Below are 20,000 nucleotides of genomic sequence, written 5' to 3'. Positions count from 1 at the left end.
AGTGAATGCCATGGTGGGATGTGCCAGGAAAAAATCCTGGCAGAATGCAATGGTCTGAAGCAGCACAGGTGGTGGTACCTCCATTCATCAGCCTTTAAAGTAGATGAGGAGTGCCCTCTCTCTCTCTATAGGGGGACAATGACTTTGATACAGATGAGAATGCTGGTGGAATCATCAAACATGGTACATTCAGACCCCTGCAGCAGTCAGGGTCAGGCAGTGTGGGAGATTAGTGTTTAGCTGATTTTACTATATTTTGCCAAGATGTACTTGGCATGACACCTGTGTGTGTGTGTGTGTGTGTGTGTATATATATATATATATATATATATATATATATATATATATATATATATATGTAGACCTGTCATACTCATGACACAATCTGAGGACAATGTCACACAGTTGGAAAGTGTACCAATAGGACCCCCACCTCACATTGGACAGAAAACTTCTAAGGAAGAGAAACATGCTCACACATGCAGTAGAATGAGGAAATTACCTACAATAGGAGGGAACACCATGTAGCTCAACTCCTGCTTCTTGTGCATAACCTGAATTCCTTTGTAAAGAGACTACCCTTTGAGAGGTAGTATTACCCACTGTCACACTTGTACACAGAGGTATCAGCTGAAGACATATTTTGCAGTTAGCTCCAGAGGCACCCCAGTCCTTGCCTGTCAGCACCAGATGTGCCATTACATAGTTCAGGCACAGCTCTGGCTATTGCTACTGAGAGTCAGGTAGAGATTATTAGAGTATTGCAGGGTATATGTGAGCAATTTCACCAGTACATGGGAATGAGAATGATGGCATCCAGGCACAATGCCTTGATGATTCTCATGTGCAGTTTTGTTGCATACACAGTACCCATGTGATACTGTGAAACAGATGTACTGATTCACTTGTGCCAAGAGTACATCAAGGAACCACTGGTGTCCTCATGGCTGAAGCCTGTGAGATACCCATTTTGTCCCCAGTAATCTCATGTCTCTATCTTTGTCTTTTCAGACAGCAAGTACCAGTAGGTGCATCTGGTTTTGTTGTGACTGAGACGAGCACCTCAGAATGGAAAACAGCAAAACTGGTAGCTAAAGCAAGCATCTTCATGGATTGCAAAGTAGAAAGACAAGGCAGAACGTCCCTTTTTATAACCCGTATGAGTTCAGTGCACTTATGCATGAAAATGCAACTTTGAATCACTCAAAGGTAAGAAGAGTTTCTTATTTGCATAACATTGTCACAGATGTCTTATGCATTCCTCATTTGCATCTCATTATTTCCTCATTTGCATAACAATTTCCAAACCTAAGCATGGCTACTGTTTCTGAATCTTGACGTAGCTCTGCTTAGGAGCAACCTATTCAAATACCTGCTGAGGCTAAGCATAACAACTATGGCTATCAACCATAGCTTCTTAATTTCACAGTCTCAAAATCATACATTTCAATACAAATCAATTAACAAATATAGAAGAGCAAATCAAATCTAGAAACATCATTTCTTTTTCCAGCTTAAGTGCACTTACATTTCCATCACTTCTACCACTTTTACTGCATACATTACGTCACCATAACCACAACTATGACCAAAACACTACCAACAGACATCCACTTCTTGTTGCTGATCTTCCCTTCATCTTCTGTGTCCTTCATAGTATCATCTAGTGTCAAAACAGCAATATACTAAAATACTATCTGTCCTTGCAGTCACAACTATCGATGATTTAATGGAATATGATGCATCTGTAATATAAATTGTCACAATCTGTGCTTCAAATGCTGGCAATTTGTTTGTTTTCCTGTTTGCTACACCTTTAATAATACAAGTACCATGTGCTTGTCATCCTGTTTACCACATATTTAATAATACAAAAGGAAAGGTAATAGAAATGTACTATTTAACAGCTCCTTGCTGTTTATTCATGGCTGAGAGTTCAAAGTATCCTTATTTCTTGCTGGAGGTTTTTTCAGGCCACGTATCTTTAAAGGTAAAGTTTGTTTACCCTATTCAAAATCCTGAACATATAGAAGACCAACACAACTCTGTTATCAATAACAGAGAACATACTTTTAAGACTAGTTTTCTCTGTACTTATTCCCTTGATCATCTTAAAATAAGGGAAATGTTCAATAAAAATTGGTCTATTATTATCGAAGATAGCGGACTCTTCAAAATACTAGGAGATAAGCCTAATATAACTTATAGAAAAGGAGCAGATTTGAAAGCTTTACTCGAAAGAAAGAGGAGTATCAATTATGGTAGGAATTATGGAATGCATAAATGTGGGTCGTGTCAGCAATGCAAGCATATATGTGTAGATAATAAAGTTATTATAAAAGAGAGGATATATCATATTAAAGGGAGATATAATTGTGAAACTAAGGGAGTAATTTACACTGCTTGTTGTGACCAATGCGCTGCGTTTTACATTGGTAAAACTGAGAGGAAAATTAAGCAGCAAATATATGAACACCAATATGCAATTAATAAAAGAGACACAACTAATGCATTAGCTAGACATATCATTGTGTCCCCCGAACATATGTTTAAATTTTCTATATTGCAACAAAGACAGGTAGACGTAAGAGGGGGCCTTGGCAGTTACAGCTTGAGACAGATGAAATTATGTGGCAAATTAGAACAGAGGCCCACATATTTCTGGGTCTCAATGAATATGTCTCAATTAAAAGTTGCTTGAAATGCTTAGCTTTATGTAGATAAATTATTCCATTTTTAATAATATACATAAGATATAATTTATCTGACCAGGAGCATAAGTAATTTCAAGGTGACTTGTTTACATTCACATTTATGTTAACATAAAGAAATTGCTTTCTTTCCAATTCCTAAATGTATTCTGTAGGTTACTACTCTAGCAATATGCTATACATTTGTATACACAGTTAGTAATTTATTTACTTTTTATGATCTAGTGAATGGTTTACAGGTCATGAGTTGTTCCTCACAATGCATTACTCATTATTTATAGTATAGTCTTTCAATGAGGGTCATCTGAAGTAGCTAAATTTTAAGTTTTAAATTAATTGTTCTAAATGCATATTATATCTGGGGTGCCTTCTGTGCGGAGTCTGCATGTCCTCCCTGTGGTCGCGTGGGTTTCCTCCGGGTGCTCCGGTTTCCTCCCACATCCCAAAGACATGCAGTAGGTGGATTGGACACTCTAAATTGGCCCTAGGTGTGAGTGTGTGCATGTGTGTGCCCTCTGTGGAAGGTTGGACGCTGGGCTGGCAAATCGACACCATAAACTCCACTGCCAATCATGAGCGGACAGATGCTCTGCTGTGGCAACCCCTAACCGGGAAAAGACGAAAGAAGAAGAAGAAGAAGTTCTAAATTATATTGTGCTATGAAAACTCAATTTAATTTTATTTATTGCAGTTTATCCTTAACTGTTAATAACAGTCATATATACATATTTATATATATTTTATTTATTATTGTTTAATATAAGTTATTTTGTATTTTTATAAACAATGCGTGCTTGCTCATCCAAATAGTGTTCTAAGCTTAGAAGAACTGGTTTTTAGTGTATGTCTTTGTAAAGATTGTTTCAGAGATATTAAGTTAATTGTTTAATTGTTTAGTACTTGGTATATTAGGAGTCTTAATTGGTTTGTTTGATATCTGAAGAAGGGGAGGCACAGACCTTTTCGAAAGCGCTAATAAAACTTGGATTTTTTATACTATCTTGACATCGCTCAGTTTTTCGCCCGCTTACATTGTTTTTCACCGGTTTGTTTTGCCTACTGTGAGTTTGGATTTGTAATGGCGAGCGAAACTGGAGCATTGTCTCAATGCTTATTCACCCAAGATGAACTTGACAATTCAAATAAGGCTGGGTCTTCCGAGGTGAATGCCATAGGCAATTTATCGGCTGTAGTGTAAGTCTTGCTTGGGCGCGTTGATAGCCTTACCCAGCAGATTGATCTTTGTACACCTAATGGAGAGAATATCCTTCAAAGGAGACCAGTTCATAGTGGAGTTTGTCAGCGAAATCCACCTGGATGAGCTCAATCGCCTGTTTTGGTTCAGAATCCCTCTCAGCTTAATGAGAACCAACATGTTTCTACTTTGGGATTACAGCAACAGGATAACCATGATGGAAGAAATAATACGCAAGCCATTGAAGCATGCAGTTTTCCTACTATGGCTAACTTCTTGAATAATAATAATTACTTTGGCACTGGTACGGACATTGTGACACAGGAACAGCCCTTGGGGGTGAGTAATATAACGAATTTGAAAAATGACTTCAACCATAAACTTTACGAATGTAAAAAGTTACAACTAGAAATAGCTTACTTGCAAGAATGCATTGATAAAAAGATTGTACCCACGGCGTTGCGCCAGTGGTGCTACCCAGTAGGAATAGTCGAAAATTCAGTTTTTCATCGTGAACTCTTAGTCCTTTTTGATAAGCAAGGATTTGAGTTCCTACTATCTTTGATTAACTATTACAAAGCTGAAATTAATACCCTCAATGGGAAATTGGAAATTTTAGAACATGGTATAAAAACTGACAATGAATTTCCACATTATAAATATGAGTATGCCAGAATTTTTACTAGTATAGAGGCAACTATGACCAAATTACTAGTCACCAAGAAGAAAAAAATCGCAAGAGACTTGCAGGAATATGCAGACAATAAAGCATACCCACGTCCACCGATTAATACACAAAGTGGGAGTAACCAGCTATTTTGTTCCGACATAGGAAATGAGGTCACTGAGGAAGGGGGAACAACCCTTTACAAGAAGAAGCAATTATTCAAGTGCAAGAAGCACAACCCCTATGCAAGAGTGAAAGATTAAACAATAATAATGTTAACGCCCATAATAACAATAACACTTTGCAACATCAAGGGGAAAATAACAACCATGATAGCCGGCAGTGCACGGCTCACCAGTCAGGTTTTCAGAGGAGCCACAATGGCCAATATATCAACCGCAAGGTGAACAGGAATCAAGGACAAATGAGGAACAGACGGAACCAATGAAGGAATGATAAGATACCTTTCTAATGAACCCCAAATATTTACCAGTTCTGAAGGGGACTTTAAGATATACAATTGCACAGCTTTAACCATTACTCAATATATGGTTGACTTATTTTCCAAAGGACTGTCTTTTGTTCCTGACAAAAAAATGGACATTGTTAGAACTATTGTTGACCTTAAACTTTTTGTGCGTAAACTTAACTTGAACGCACTCATGGGGGGTGGGTCATCTTTAACAAGCTCCCATAGGGTCTAAAGTCTTTTCAATCCACCACTGCATAATAGCTTAAGTTCTTTTGAAAAGATTTGTGAAATGGACTTAAGAGCCATTGCAAGTGATAAATATACTAGAAAAAAAAATAAGGTTAACATCACGAAAAATTAACTTGATTTTCTCAACTTATTGCATGAATGTAACATCAGGGTCATTAAACCTGATAAAGGGGGAGGGCTGGTATTTATGGATCATAACGAATATATTAAAAGCATGAACAAACACCTTGACACTAAAGCACATATACAAGTTAGTACCAATGAGGTTAACATAGCTTATAAAAAAATTAGAGCTACCCTTGATGATTTATTCTTGGAAGGAGTTACGGACATAGATGTACATCAATATTTAACTATGACTGCTCCGAGGATTCCAGCCCTTTTTGGTACACCTAAGATACATAAAAGATACAACGACCCCCATTTAGGGCCATCGTAGATGGAAGAGGGTCTGTGACTTATGGATTTGCCATATTTATAGATAGTATATTGAAGCCCTTGGTGGACCAAGAGCCCCAAATCTGTAGAGACTCATGGAGTTTTTTGGACAACATTAATAAATTGCAATATCAGGAAGATTCATGTTTTCTCACAATAGACGTAAAAGATTTATATACTGTAATACCTCAAGTCCTAGGACTTGAATGGATTAGGGACTTCATGACAAGTAAGCATGTGGATGAGAAGACTATTTACTTAGTTGAAACCTTATTAGAGATTGTTTTAACCAACAACTTCATGATTTTTAATGGGCATCTTTACCTTCAGAACACCGGTGTTGCAATGGGGTCACCCTGTGGGGGTAGCTTTGCTAATTGCATTATGGCCCACTGGGAGAGGATCCTATTATTTTCAAATAGCTTATTTCAGGAGAATGTCTCTTGGTACACTAGATACCAAGATGACATGTTTCTTATTTGGAAGGGGCCAAAATCTTTAGTTCCTACCTTTATTGCCAACATTTCTCAGATGACCGATTTCTTTGAATTTACTTACACTTTGGATGACATTAGTATTAATTTTTTGGACATTTGCCTGATTAAAGATATAACTAATTCTAGGTATAAAAGTATAATCTACAGAAAAGCTACCTATTCTAACTCGCTTCTCCACTTTACCAGTAGCCATCCTTACCATCAAAACGAGCAGTCGTTAAAGGGCAGATGGTAAGGGCGTCGAGAATGGTATCCGATGAGACTGAGTGTGGTGAAGAATGTAAGCGCCTTCCGAATATGTTTATTAACAGAGGGTATCCTGAACCTATGGTATTTAACATCTTCTTAGAAGTTAGTCACAAGCGAAGTATGGGTCATTTTAAACCCCTACTACAGAACTACCCTATTCAAAATCCTGAACATATAGAAGACCAACACAACTCTGTTATCAATAACAGAGAACATACTTTCAAGACTAGTTTTCTCTGTACTTATTCCCTTGATCATCTTAAAATAAGGGAAATGCTCAATAAAAATTGGTCTATTATTATCGAAGATAGGGGACTCTTCAAAATACTAGGAGATAAGCCTAATATAACTTATAGAAAAGGAGCAGATTTGAAAGCTTTACTCGAAAGAAAGAGGAGTATCAATTATGGTAGGAATTATGGAATGCATAAATGTGGGTCGTGTCAGCAATGCAAGCATATATGTGTAGATAATAAAGTTATTATAAAAGAGAGGATATATCATATTAAAGGGAGATATAATTGTGAAACTATGGGAGTAATTTACACTGCTTGTTGTGACCAATGCGCTGCGTTTTACATTGGTAAAACTGAGCGGAAAATTAAGCAGCGAATATATGAACACCAATATGCAATTAATAAAAGAGACACAGCTAATGCATTAGCTAGACATATCATTGTGTCCCCCGAACATAGGTTTAAATTTTCTATATTGCAACAAAGACAGGTAGACGTAAGAGGGGGGCCTTGGCAGTTACAGCTTGAGACAGATGAAATTATGTGGCAAATTAGAACAGAGGCTCACATATTTCCAGGTCTCAGTGAATATGTCTCAATTAAAAGTTTCTTGAAATGCTTAGCTTTACATAGATAAATTATTCCATTTTTAATAATATACATAAGATATAATTTATCTGACCAGGAGCATAAGTAATTTCAAGGTGACTAGTTTACATTCACATTTATGTTAACATAAAAAACTTGTTTTCTTTCCAATTCCTAAATGTATTTTGTAGGTTACTACTCTAGCAATATGCTATACATTTATATACACAGTTAGTAATTTATTTACTTTTTATGATCTAGTGAATGGTTTACAGGTCATGGGTTGTTCGTCACAAGGGGTTGGGAGGGTGGCTTAATGGTTAAGGTGTTTGCCTTACAAACACAAGGTGCATGGTTTAAGTCTCACAAGGGATAACTGGCTAGGCTTAAAATGGCTCGCAAGGGCAGTTAGCTTAGTACTAACCTATGAACCTATGAACCTATGAACCTATAATGCATTACTCATTATTTATAGTATAGTCTTTCGATGAGGGTCATCCGAAGTAGCTAAATTTAAAATTTTAAATTAATTGTTCTAAATGCATATTATATTGTGCAATGAAATCTCAATTTAATTTTATTTAATGCAGTTTATCCTTAACTGTTAACAACAGTCATATATACATATTTATATATATTTTATTTATTATTGTTTAATATAAGTTATTTTGAATTTTTATAAACAATGCGTGCTTGCTCGTCCATATAGTGTTCTAAGCTTAGAAGAACTGGTTTTAGTGTATGTCTTTTTAAAGATTGTTTCAGAGATATTAAGTTAATTGTTTAATTGTTTAGTACTTGGTATATTAGGAGTCTTAATTGGTTTGTTTGATATCTGAAGAAGGGGAGGCACAGACCTCTCCGAAAGCGCTAATAAAACTTGGATTTTTTATACTATCTTGACATCGCTCAGTTTTTTGCCCGCTTACATAGTTTTTCACCGGTTTGTTTTGTTTGCTGTGAGTAAAGTTTGTTATTTACTTAAGTTACAAACAGAGCATATAGCATCAAAGACTCAAATCATTAAACTATATCATTCTCTGCAGATATCAGTAGGCAAATGATTTAGAGGAAATTTACAGTATACAACTCTAGACCAGGACACAAATATCACCAGAGTAATCAATGCCTTCATTATAATCTATGGTAGAAGTAAAATATTCATAAAAATATAAATTGTGTTAGAAATAAAAAAGCAAATCAATTAAAAATTTAAAAAATATGTTTCCTTAATAAAAGTACTTTTAGAACCTGGTTATGTTCATTCTTTTTGTGGTCACAGTATTGTGCTTTATAACATAACTAGTTTCATTTTTTTTAAATACTTCCTATTTTGCTGTATAGCTTAATGGTTACATATCTTTAAAACACAGCTCTGAATACCAATGAACTGACATCTGAATGATATATCTCTACATTTATTTATTTTATTTTGCATTTGTTAACCGGGAAAGTCCAACTGGATACAGGTCCATTTTCAGCAGAGGCCGGGGAAGAAAAGCTCCACATAAACAGATACATAAGACATAACAGTTGCAGTTTTTTATACAATTACATATATATATATATATATATATATATATATATATATATATATATATATATATATATATATATATATATATACATGTTCCAGGTTTGCCGCGGAATACATACATAAAAACTTTACAATTATTAATTCTAATATTAGAACATAAACAGTTATAGTAGTACAAAGCTGAGCAAGGTAGCATATCATTCAGTAGTATAATACATTAGAGTGAGACACATGATTTTATCCGATTTATTATAAGACAGTTTGTACAAGTAGCCAGGGAATGTAGTAATACAGAGTTAATAGTGAGTAGGTTAGTCTGGGTTTGTACAGGGGCACAACCAGTGAGTTTTTAGGTGTGCTTTGAGAGATGTTTTAAATTGGATTATGGAGTGGACTGCTGTAAGTTCAGCAGGGACTAGGTTCCAGATTTTGCCAACAGAGTTGGAAAATAATGACTCACCCATTGAGTTATTGGATTTAACAGTTTGTATTAGCATTTTACCAGAAGAATGGAGTGTTTTTAGGTTATTGTAGGGGGTGATATGTTTTTGAGTATTGGCGTGCTTTCAGGCTGATTGAGGACTTTGTGAACAACTGTTAATTGGGTATACTGGAGTTGAGAGGGTTACTCTAGCCAGCCTAGGGACCAGAGGTTAAGACAGTGGTGTGTTCTATATGCTGAACCTGTGGCAAATCTGGCAATGTTATTATAGCAGCTATTGAGTTTATTGATGTCAGATTTACTTAGGTTTGTATAAATCGAGGAGTCATAAAGAAGGGTTGATAGTAAGTGTGTTCGGGCAATCACTGTCCTAGCAGCTGGGTTTAGGAATGGCTTAATCCTATATAAAGAGCCAAACTTCCTATTGGCTGTTTTAATGGTTCTATTGATGTGGGCATCAAACTTCAGGTTATTGTCAACCAAGAGGAGAAAATGCTGAGAGAAGAAAGGAGACACTTTTGAGATTTTAAGTATTTTCTTCAGATTATTTTGCTAAGTTTTTTTGCATAGCCACCTACTTTGAGCATTTTCTGGCTTGTTAAACTTGATTTCTGCATTGGTAACTGTATTTAGAACACAACCTAGAGCTGTTTACTGAATTTCCTGTTTGCACTTATTTTTAAAATCGTTTTTTTCTTAAAACTTGCATTTTATCTGTCTCTGGCCTAGCACTCATGTGTGGGGTCATTTACTGCACTGTTCTAACTTGTTGATACTTGTGAACCTCTGCTATCTTTAAAAAACAAACAAAAAAAAAAATCTTACTTTTTTCCCACTTTTCTGAGATTTAAAAAAGATCAGTTACAGGCTTGCTGTTCTGAACTGTTTGTAAGTTTCTTGGAGGCCATTTTTTGCTTGGGCTAAAGGGAAGTCTCTCTGTTCATCAGTGGCAGTGATAAACATTGAGCAGCCTGCCTGCCCCTGTGGGAGTGGTTACTGCCTTGAAACTGTAGTTTTATTGGCCATTTTGGGTCAATTCTAAACTCCTTGAGCTTCCTCTCTTAAAACCTGATTGCCTCGTGGTTTTGGCATCTTTTCAGACTTGTTGGCTGTTGGTGAAGCACCCACTAAGAGGAGAAAACGCTGAGAGAAGAAAGGAGCCACTTTTGAGATTTTAAGTATTTTCTTCATATTATTTTGCTAAGTTTTTCTGCATAGCCGCCTACTTTGAGCATTTTCTGGCTTGTTAAACTTGATTTCTGCATTGGTAACTGTATTTAGAACACAACCTAGAGCTGTTTACTGAATTTCCTGTTTGCACTTATTTTTAAAATCGTTTTTTTCTTAAAACTTGCATTTTATCTGTCTCTGGCCTAGCACTCAAGTGTGGGGTCATTTACTGCACTGTTATAACTTGTTGATACTTGTGAACCTCTGCTATCTTTAAAAAAAACAAAAAAACAAGAAAATCTTACTTTTTTCCCACTTTTCTGAGATTTAAAAAAAGTTCAGTTACAGGCTTGCTGTTCTGAACTGTTTGTAAGTTTCTTGGAGGCCATTTTTTGCTTGGGCTAAAGGGAAGTCTCTCTGTTCATCAGTGGCAGTGATAAACATTGAGCAGCCTGCCTGCCCCTGTGGTAGTGGTTACTGCCTTGAAACTGTAGTTTTATTGGCCATTTTGGGTCAATTCCAAACTCCTTGAGCTTCCTCTCTTAAAACCCTCTTTTGCGTGGTTTTGCGCGTTTTTGTGCATAGCGCAATAACGGGCAGTGCCGCCTAATTGGGTTTAAACTATTCCTGGCTCCACAAAGTCTGCTCTTCACTTTTTCCCTTAGAAGTGCTCTATCTCTCAAATTAAACACCATATTTTCATCCTAAGACCCTTCACTGGTCCAAATAAGTAATCTTACAAGTTAGCACTATTAAACCATAAGCACTACTTACTCTTATACTCTCTACGATTACCTTGTCCCCTATTGGACCGTCTTAATTCAGTTCCCTATATTACTCTAACATGTCCAAAGGTCAGGCAATGGTTTCCTCTCCAGCCCAGCTGGTGAATCTGGGAATTTTGAAGCAATGTTACAACTGTCTCATGTACACGGACAACCCTCTCCTCCTCCAAACAGGTTCAGATATATGTGAGAGATGCAATCATATAGCCAAACTGGAGGCTGAGCTCTCTCATCTCAAAACTGGTATAACCAGTCAGGAGGAGAAGGTAACCTCACACAACACAATTCCAGTATCACACAGTCCCACCACATCAGCGAACCAAACACATAAATACCCTAAAACATACTCAGAGGTTCTTAATAAAAATCTACCTAAGCAACAGAGACCTCCAAAGCAGACATCCAAGCAAACGCCACCCCAAAACAAAACACGCACAACACATAGCCCACAAAGTCAGTGTGCCAAGCAGCCACAGCCCTTAAGGCTGAATAACGCACCCAATACTCTTGTAATAGGTGACTCTATTGTCAGACACACTGACGTCCCACTCACCAGGCTGAACAAGGAGAAGGTCACAGTGAGCTGCCTGTCAGGTGCTAGGATCCGCCACATAACACAAGCACTCAGGTCACTCCAAAGCAAATAAAAATATGACTCAGTCATTGTACATGCTGGTGTGAATGACCTGAGACGTACCTCCCTGGACTACATGAAAAGAGACATACAGGAGCTCTCTGATCATGTAGCCCAGGACGGTATGACCCTGACCTTGAGCAGCATCTTACCCTCACCTAAAATTATGCCACAGTACAAAGACAAAATGATCGATTTTAACAATTGGCTAAAATTTTGGTGTCATTCAAAGGGGATCCAGTGTCTATCAGCCTGGGATGACATGCTCGACAAGCCACGTTGCTTCGCTAGGGACGGCTTGCACCTGTCACCACTGGGCTTTTGGATACTGGCAAAGGCTCAGGCCACCCCTATAGTGCCTTTTTTAGGCAAGGCTCAAAAGTCAAACCCACCTCCATAGACATCACAAGGTACAAGAAACTAAGGGTAATGCTGCTAAACACCAGAAGTCTTAACCTCAAGATGCATGCACTCGAAGCTCTCCTCAGTATGGAGAACATCGATATCTGTGCAGTGACAGAAACCTGGTTCAAGGCTCCAGAGAGTACCCCAGCACTACCAGGTTATACCTCATATCATGCTTTTCAGCCCCAAAACCCAGACCAAACCACAAAAGGAGGGGGAGTTTCCATATTTATCAAGGATATCCACACCTCCAGGTTAGTGGCATTGCATGAAGTATCGGAGACCATCCATGTGCAACTAACAGTGGGCAAAACTGCTTTTCAGTTTATAGCATCCTACAGACCACCCTCTCAAAGTCAGGAATCCCACTCGGCTTTCCTGAAAACATTGGAGAACATGAAGATCTCTCCGAACACCATTATATTGGGTGACTTCAACTACCCAAACATAGACTGGGAGCACTACTCTAGCCCCAGCACCTTAGCCCAAAGGTTCCTGGAAATTATAAACTCAAATGCTATGGAACAACTAGTCACCACTCCCACAAGAGGGGATAACATACTAGACCTGATCATTACCAACATGGGGATTCTATGCTCCATACCAGAAGTATATCCTTCATTGGTAAGATCAGACCATAAATTAATTTCACTGGATATCCACATCCCGACCCCACCCCCAGCACAGAAAACCACAGTGAAAAACTTCTCAAAAGTGAACTTCTCACTTCTCAAAACCGAAGTGAAATCTTTCAAGGCCCCAGGGCCAGTGGAAACTACGGCCCAAACTGCAGAATCCTATATAAACGCATTCTACGGACATCTCCAGGAATGCATGGATCAAGCTATCCCAAACAAAACCAAGACCCAATCATCCAAAGGCAGGCGTCCAGTCTGGTGGATCCCAGCCATAAATAGACTGTACAACAGAAGGAGGAAGATACTACATGATAGAGGAAAATCCCTAATAGGGAAGGCATCTCTGATCAGTACTAGCAAAAAATTACGATCCCTCATAAAATCCTCCAAGGCCAGCTTTGAGAGAAAAATTGCACAGGACACTAAAGACAATCATAAGGCTTTTTTCAGTTATGTTAGGAACCTGGGATGCAACTCCCAGACTTGTTCTGAGTTGATTCTAAACGACAAAAAATACACTGAACCCACAGACATCGCCAATATCCTGGCAGACAGGTTCAGTGCAAACTTCTCCCCCCCCACCAAAAGAGCAAGTGTCTATCCTGGCAGGGGGCTGCCTCCCAACCATCTCTGATGCTCAGGTGAAGGCTGCCTTCTCCAAAGCAAAAAACACTGCTTCCATGGGACCAGATGGCGTTCCAGGTTGCGTCCTACATGAACTCCAAGAAGAACTAATCCCTCAAATAAAACAGCTGTACAATCTCAGCCTCACTACAGGATATGTTCCCACAGAATGGCGTACAGCAACAGTGGTCCCACTCCACAAAGGTGGAGCCTCCACGGACCCTGAAAACTATTGCCCCATAAGCCTGACTAGTTTAGTCTGCAAGGCTATGGAGAGGATCATCATGGAGCTCATAAACAAAGACATCGGGGACCTACAGACACTAGATCCTACCCAATTCGGCTTCATCAAGGGCACATCCTGCCTTTTGAACCTGGTTGACTTCTTTGAAACAGTAACCAAAGCCATATATGAAGGGAAGATAGTCCACACAGCCTATCTAGACCTAGCAAAGGCATTTGACACAATACCCCACGCGGGCATCATAGATAAGCTATCCAGCTTAAATATAAACCCCTATGTCACAAGATGGGTCGCAAACTGGCTCAAAGACAGAACCCACAGAGTGAGAGTTGCTGGAGCCATGTCAGACTCGAAATCAGTCACAAGTGGTGTCCCACAAGGTTCTGTCCTGGGACCGCTCTTGTTCGGTATATACTTTTCCGAGGTACAGGCCAACGTGGGAGGACTATGGCTCACCAAGTTCGCAGATGACTGCAAACTGGGCGCCATAATCGACTCTCCAGCTGACACAAACATCCTTCAAAGATGGATAACTGGTGCCAGAGCCATGGTCTAAAGCTAAATGCCAAAAAGTGTATAGTCATACCCTTTGGCAAAAACAATGTGCCCACAAACTACCACATAGGCGGTAAACCATTAAGTACAGAGAAAGTAATTAGGGATCTGGGGACCCAAGTTGATAGCAATCTCTCCTTTGACAACTACATTGCCAAAGTGGTTAGAAAGACCTTCTACATGGCCCACCTCATCATGAAAGGATTCACATCTAGATCAAGAGAGGTAATCGTGCCCCTTTATTCATCCCTCATCAGGCCCATCATAGAATACAATGCCCCTTTTGGGATGTACCTTACCTGACACCTGCAGCAATTAGAAAGACCCCAAAAGTACCTCACCAAGAGGATCAAGGGACTCAAACAGATGCAATATGCTGCTCGGTTAAAAAAACTCCAGCTCTACTCAGTTGCATACCGCCTACTTCGAGGCGATCTATGCCTGACATATAAAGCTATGTCCAATCCAGAATTAATGGACATGCTCCACCTCAGTAAATCTAAATCCCTTAGAGCCACACGCTCGAGGGACTTGAACCTCAGCACAGAAATAAATAGGACTTGCTGGAGGGACAGATTCATAACCCAGAGGTTCCCTTCGCTCTGGAATAGAATTCCAATTCATGTTAGGCAGAGCATCTCATTGAATCTCTTCAAGAAGAATCTTGATGAGTGGATGGGGGATCATAGGTTTGTTCCAGGGATTACTTCCGTGCACAGTAAACTAAACCGTAAAAAGGGCACAGTATACTCAAATCAAGGGGTGGCGTAAGCCAAACAAAATTGGGCTAGGCTTATAATTGCCCCAGGGCAGATAGCCTAGTATGAACCTATGAACCTATGAACCTATTACACCTAATAGTTTTGTAGTAGTTTTGGAGTACATTTAGCTGCTGCATTAAGCAAATTATAATTACTAATGTCTGTCATTTATTACTGTATCTTAGTTTAAAAACTTTGAAATGCACCTCCTATATAGTCTTTGCTGCTTTTATTTTATTCCATGAGTAGTCCAATTTCCCTTTCAGAGAATTACTACATCTATGTTACTTCATATAACTTATCCTAAGCCTTTTTGGACCTAAAAGATTTTCTCAATGATATATCTGCATATCTACCATTATACAAAGACATTATAAATCTGATATGTATAGATTTTATGAATATATAGTCAGTTAAGCCAGCACAGCGTTGTACAGAGGTAAAGACCTAACCACAGCCCAGGTGGCCCAGTATCAATTAGCAGTTCAGGTGTTTAAGGCTCTGGTAGGGAAGGATGAGCACGTCAGTCCAAGGTGGATTCTTCTAGACATTCTCTGGAAGGAGGCATAGTACATAGAGAGGAGTTGCCCTCAGATGTAAGCGGCAAATGCATTGGCAATACTAAAAGAGGGTCATAAAAGAAAAAAAAATATCCGGGCAGAAGCAATCTGGCGTGAGTGTGCTTGGGTTCTGCAATGGGATTAGCCTTATAATAGTTAATCTGAGGGCTATAAGAGAGGTTGGTAGACAAAGTATATGGAAACTGAGGCAGCTGGAAAGAATGAAGCAGAAAGAAAAATATTCAGTTAGTAACAAAAATATTCCATTTCTTATCATTAAATCATTTGCTACAGTGTTGTATTCCAGTATAAAATTCATATTTTTTGTAATATCGCCTTCATTGAAATTCTTATCTGAATGTACAATTCCTAAAAATTCCTATGTGACAGTAACTCACTAAGTATGTGCATTACTTTGTTTAAACATTTGTTCTATGCTTCTTAAGTGGTCTCTCTGTCTAACAATCTATTTCTTGTTCCATTTACATGGATTCAGAAGCTTACAAGTTTTAACAATTTCTTCAGATCATTAAAAACTCACAAAGTACTAGTCAGCACCATAAAAATGTTGACATTAAGCTAGCTTTACAAAAAAGATTTCATAAAACAATTATTTTCTACTTAGAATGTTATGTCCAAAAAATTTGTTTTAGTTTTCACTATAAAAAGAAAAATCTCACGTTACATCTGTGCACTTTCAGATGTCAAAAAATATCTTTCTTATCCTTGAGATATAAAATGTTTCATGTGCAATATATCTATATAAATACATACACACACACACACACACACATATATATATATATATATATATATATATATATATATATCAACACACACACATTATATATATATATATAGAGAGAGAGAGAGAGCAGTGTACATCATATAAAGAACATCATTCAATCATTCAAACATAGCCTATACGTTTTACAGGTTCTACTATGGAAATGCAAATGTCAGAACACTTATTCTGGCTTTTTCTGGTTAGAGGTTGCCACGGTGGATTATCTGTCTGCTCATGATTGGCAGTGGAGTTTTCCGTTGTCAAGTTGCCAGCCCGGTGCCCAACCTTTGACAGAAGGCACAAACATGCAGACACTCACACTTAGGGCCAATTTAGAGTGTCCAATCCACCTACAGCATGTCTTTGGGAGGAAACCGGAGCACCCACGACCACAGGGAGGACATGCAGACTCCACACCGAAGGCACCCCAGCCGAGGATCAAACCAGATAACCTCTTCCTGTGAGGTGACAATGCTAACCGCTGCACCACCATGGCAGCCCAAATGTCAGAACACTAAGAAAGCAAAATGCTGAAAAGCAGTGCTCAAAACTGAAAAGGTTACATTTTGTAGGAGAGCAAGCTCCCTGCACTGCCTGCATGTGGTGCAGAAGCCCCCTCTGAACTTATATATACTAACTCCTTGGTCATTGCAACTCAAAAAAAGGAGGACTCTCCCAAAATAAAAGGAATTACTGTCTGGTCATACTTAGTAATTGCACTGGTAGTGATTTCCTTATGGAAAACATTGTTCATCTTAGTTATCCACAGCAATTTGTGCTTTGGGAAAATGACACTTGGTGACTTTCATCTTGGTCACCTGTAGATGTAAGGTTTTCATTTTTGTAGCCCTGTTTCAACACACACAATTATAGTTTTCAGACCCACACCATTCTAAGAGATAAAGGAATATTTATCCAATTGATAGCTTTTATCTTATTAAATTAATTAATTCACATATCCATTCATTCATTTCTTATCTGCTAACCAGTTTAATCCATATCAAGGCTGCAGCAGGGAATCTATCCTCAAGAGTGCCTGACACAAACAGCTGGTGTCAGAGCAATGTATTAAACCTCAATGTGAGAAAAATATATATACTATATGCAGCACTCTTTGGAAAGAAGGTCGGTCCTGTCCTGGAAATTACCACACTGATAATGCACCCCCTAAAAGTAGACAGAGTGGTCTGAGATCTGGGAACATATGTTGACAGTAACCTAACTTTTCCATACCTCTCAACTGTAGAGATTTTCACAGAATGTTCAGATTTCTGACTTATATTTTGGTGTGTTTTTCATAAAATCGTGGGTTTCTGGTAAATTACTTGCAAATCATTAAAGACTGAAGTTAGAAAATGACACATTTGAGTTTCAGACTTCATACCACTCAGAATGTAAATGCTAATGCAAAACCTGTTATTCTATCAACTTTCTAAGTTTTCAACAACAATATTTAAAAAATGTCCCTACTTTTGGGCCTTTGTCCCACATTTATTTATGGCTTTGTCCAGATTTCTTGCTCTAAGAGGTTGAGAGGTATGACCATCACATGTCATCTGTGCTGAGAAAATCATTCTATGTAGTATAACTTGCAAGCAAATGCATAGCAGCCAGGTCCAAGAAGGTAATTGTTCCACTGTACTCAGCTCTCATCAGACCGGTCATCAAGTACAACCAATCCTTTGGCATGTACCTGACCAAGCATTTGAAACAGATTGAGAGACTACAGAGGCACTTCACAGAAAGGATACAGGGATTAAACTACAAGTCCTATGTGGACTGTCTCAAAGCCCTGTCCCTGTACTTGGTCTCCTACAGACTGTTACTCGATGATCTATGCATAGTCTATAAGGTATCCTCTAATCCCACACTGATGGATTTGTTGCACATCCATAATACAGATAGCATCAAAAATACCTGCTCTGCAGATCTAAACCTTATCTGTTATATAAACAGGACGTGTGAAGCTAAGCTCATTCCTAACCCTACTCAAACATAACTTGGACCAATGGATGAGAAATTACAAATTTACCCCAAGTTTGGCACCTGTGTCACTAACGGACAAGGCAGCCTATGAACTCTTTATGTGTACAACCCTATATCATAACCGTAACATTCCTGGGGTGTTGACACGTGACATATGTCAGCATTATTTTGGTAAATTTGGAGTAAGCTTGTCTAGGCTTAAAATGTCTCTTTTCTAATAAGCACCTACTGTAGGATATGAACCTATGAACCTATAATACAATAATAAAACAAATATCTATCTACACCCTATTAACCAGTTCTTTTAGGAAATGCCCTCTGGGGAGTTTGCTGCTCACTAATGACAGCAGCATATGGAAAAATGGTTGGGAACCTAAACAGTTGGTTGTTAATGTAGCAGGCATGTTGTTCAAAAACCTTTAGCTATTTTATAAGCTGTTAAGGAAAAGTTTTTGAAAGAATATTGTTAAAGAAAATAACAGTAAAAAGGATGTGTCATACAAAAGTCACACTATAATTAATTACATATAACTTCCTATAAAATTCTTTCATTAAAATGAATAAAATCAATACAGATGTTTTATGCTAACATTTAACTTTATTCATTAAGCTGCATCAATAAGAATGAGCTAAAAAAAATAGCACTCTTAAATGATGGCAGCTTAGGGAGTAGACTCAGACTGCTGTTGTCCCACATGCTATAGGGAGGAGACACAGACTGCTGTTGTCTCACATGCTATAGGGAGGAGACACATAACTGCTGTTATCCCACATGCTATAGGGAGGAGACACAGACTGCTGTTGTCTCACATGCTATAGGGAGTAGACTCAGACTGCTGTTGTCCCACATGCTATAGGGAGTAGACTCAGACTGTTGTTGTCTCACATGCTATAGGGAGGAGACACAGACTGCTGTTGTCTCACATGCTATAGGGAGTAGACTCAGACTGCTGTTGTCCCACATGCTATAGGAAGTAGATTCAGACTGCTGTTGTCCCACATGCTATAGGGAGTAGACTCAGACTGCTGTTGTCCCACATGCTATAGGGAGTAGACTCAGACTGCTGTTGTCCCACATGCTATAGGGAGGAGACACAGACTGCTGTTGTCTCACATACTATAGGGAGTAGAAACAGACTGCTGTTGTCCCACATGCTATAGGGAGTAGACTCAGACTGCTGTTGTCCCACATGCTATAGGGAGTAGACTCAGACTGCTGTTGTCCCACATGCTATAGGGAGGAGACACAGACTGCTGTTGTCTCACATACTATAGGGAGTAGACTCAGACTGCTGTTGTCCCACATGCTATAGGGAGTAGACTCAGACTGCTGTTGTCCCACATGCTATAGGGAGTAGACTCAGACTGCTGTTGTCCCACATGCTATAGGGAGGAGACACAGACTGCTGTTGTCTCACATACTATAGGGAGTAGACTCAGACTGCTGTTGTCCCACATGCTATAGGGAGTAGACTCAGACTGCTGTTGTCCCACATGCTATAGGGAGGAGACACAGACTGCTGTTGTCTCACATGCTGTAGAACATGTGGAACTAACAGCAGCACTGTTG

This window comes from Protopterus annectens, chromosome 1.part0 (assembly GCF_019279795.1).
Source record: "Protopterus annectens isolate FY-2018-M chromosome 1.part0, PAN1.0, whole genome shotgun sequence".
Lineage (NCBI taxonomy): Eukaryota > Metazoa > Chordata > Ceratodontiformes > Protopteridae > Protopterus > Protopterus annectens.
Note: the sequence above shows the minus strand (reverse complement) of the source record.